The following is a 3004-nucleotide window of genomic DNA, read 5'->3' as shown; positions in this document are numbered from 1 at the left end:
CTTTGCTGGCTCCAGCGGGGGCGCTGTGGCTGCTTTCGGCTCGGAAATAGACGGAAATACCCGATCTCTGTCAGGTCCGCTCTACTGCGCAGGCGCCGGAGACTTGCACCTGCGCAGTACAGCGGACCCGACGGCGATCGGGTATTTCCGCCTACTTCGGAGCCGACAGCCGTCAGAGCGCCTGCGCAGGAGCCAGGAAGGTAAATATTACGTCACGGCTGTACGGAGGGCTGCAGCGAGACCCCCGAGGGACGGAAGACGGCGTGGGAAGCCTCATCAGGATCCTGAGGCTTCCCCCACCCGAGGTGAGTACCCCCCAGGGGACGTTTTGCCGTTACAGTTCCTCTTTAAGGGGATATTTGCTAAGAAAGTGATTATAGTAGCAAAAAACACTTGAAGGAAATCTACAACTGTATGTTACCCTGCAAAAAAATCATCAGTTAAAGAAACATTGTTAAAGGGACATTCGCAAACAAGGTAGCTATACAAGCAAATGATGCCTTAGGGAAATCTGAGCCAATTATTGCACTACCCTGCAAAAAAACAAACCAACCTAAATTAAAGGTCATCTGCAAAGCAAGTGCAGGTGACATAAACCAAAGAAGAACACAAAGAATGAGTGTCCTACACACAAATCTGGAACCCATGGTTTATCCATTGCTCTTCCCTTATGGTGATCAAAGCTGGGGAATTGACATACATTTGCAACAGAGACCTCAAGCCTTAGAAAGTTTAACAAATCAAACACGAAATTCTAGCATTAGAGTCATTCAAATGCAATATTACGGGTACCGTCTTTCCATCAGAGATGTGTTTAACCCCTTCTTAAATGCTGGCCGCCTAACACAACAATATATAGTTGATGCATATGTCAAAACTGAATCCAACAGACTAAATTTTGTACGTCAAAATCAGCCAAGAATGCTAGTAGAAAAATACTAGGAACTAATGGGCCATTTAATTAATGAAGGCAATAAGGCAGGCCTGATTCCTGGAAAAATATATATTTTACCTTCATCATTTGCAGGTAGCCCAAGAAAAATGCTACAGAATTTTCAAGATGCAATGGCAATTGTGAGAAAATATGGTTAACCTGATCTCTTTATTACAATGACATGCAATCCCAAATAGAATGGGATTGTCCAAAACCTACAACATGGTCAAACTGCTGATGCACGACCAAATTTAGTTGCAAGAGTATTTCATCTAAAGCTCGAAGCTCTAATATATGTGAAAAAAACATTTTTGGAGTACCAAAAGCAATTGTCTATGTAATAGAATTTCAAAAGAGGTCTTTACCACATGCTCATATACTACTTATTCTTAAAGATGGCAGTAAACCTAAAACAGAAGAACGGATAGACAAAATTGTATCTGCTGAAATTCCAAATATAAACATCACTCCTCGATTATATGCAATTGTTACGAATAATATGATTCATGGACCATATGGACCACTCAATCCTAATTCACCATGTATGTCAAACGACAAATGCACCAAGGAATTTCCAAAACAATTTAGAGAAAATACTTCAGCAAATACCAATGGATACAAAAAATAGGAAAAGGGCAGCCACACAAAAAAGCCAAACCTATAAATGAATACCATATAAGATATGAAAAATTACTACACAGCGTTTCATGCATGCACCATGCCAACAAAATACTAGATATGGATACATAAGAAGGACGATTGGCTCTTGGGTGCATGCAAAAAACTACAAATTTTGTTATTATTACGTATTATTACATATCAACAGGAGATTCAAAAAATACACATATATGTTACACAAATACTACAAATATCAAATACAAAAACACACCCATTAAAAGAATCTATCTGACTCTGAAACCCCCCCTAGAAAAACCCCGTACACCCTATGGAGGCTGCAGTCCTCCCCCTAAGACTAGGTACTGGTACTATAGTGCACTTATATTGATCCTGGCGCCAAAGTTGATTGACAAGGCATAGGCTTTACTCCATGTGTGTGTATGTATATGTATATGTATATATATATATATATATATATATATATATATATATATATATATATATATATATATATATATATACATATACATACATACATACATCACTCATAGCACTTGAGGTCTCCACTTCCATACACAGTTCAATCCCAATTGCAGATTGCAGCAAGCAAAGCAGATGTTCTGAAAAGCACAGTTTTCTATATAGTCTCTATCCCATATCTTTTGGATATATACATATATATTTTTTTACATGCTCCAGTGGGAGGATATTGTTCGGCGGGTCGACACAGAGTGTGAAAAAAGCAGGGAGGCGAGGGGAGGGATACGCATCATCAATTCTGGTTCAAAGTGAACCTCCGGACTAAAAATCGACTCAGCAGCACTGAAAAGGCCTGGTGTTTTTTTAACAGTTTCACAGCATCAGAACTTTGTTTCTCTTATACAAGCCTCATTTTTAGATGCACAGAAGAAAACTGCCCGGGAATTTTTCCCCTGATGCTGTGCAAAGCATGATGGGATTTCTGATGTTGTTGCTCTCGTTCTGCTGTTTTGGTGCAAATTTTTTTTTCTTACATTTTGAATTTGACATTTGAAGCCTAGGGTGCGCAGCTGGGAGGGGTGATCAGGACACAGGACAGTTGGAACTGTGTCTCCTGCTCCCTGTCACCTCCTTTCAACCAAAAAGATGGCTGCCCCCATGACAAAGATGGCAGCCCCCATGAAATCACAAACATTTGCCTGTTCTTTTAAAACAGGGTGGGTAAGAGATTATATTACCAATCTATTCTAATTAACATAACTAATGTAACTTAATGACAGAATGTTTGTTTAGGCTGAAGTTCCCCTTTAAGGAGACTAGAGAAACTATATGAACAAAAGTCACGTATCTGGTGGAATTTGAAATATAATCGGGACTATCTAACAGATTTTTCCCTACAAACAAAACGTCTCAGAGGTCTTTAAGAGGAAGTGGGAGAATTTTGAGGCCTGCTCTAGAGTCAGTTTGACTTTA

At 39.6% G+C, this 3004-nt stretch overlaps 1 pseudogene; it reads left to right on the top strand.

The window, feature by feature from the left end:
* The first annotated feature begins 645 nt into the window (after positions 1-645).
* LOC137562181 (uncharacterized) lies at positions 646-1562 on the top strand (annotated as a pseudogene).
* Positions 1563-3004: the final 1442 nt, after the last annotated feature.

The sequence above is a fragment of the Hyperolius riggenbachi genome, chromosome 3, assembly GCF_040937935.1.
Source record: "Hyperolius riggenbachi isolate aHypRig1 chromosome 3, aHypRig1.pri, whole genome shotgun sequence".
NCBI lineage: Eukaryota > Metazoa > Chordata > Amphibia > Anura > Hyperoliidae > Hyperolius > Hyperolius riggenbachi.
Note: the sequence above shows the minus strand (reverse complement) of the source record. Positions and strands in the feature narration are given on the sequence as shown.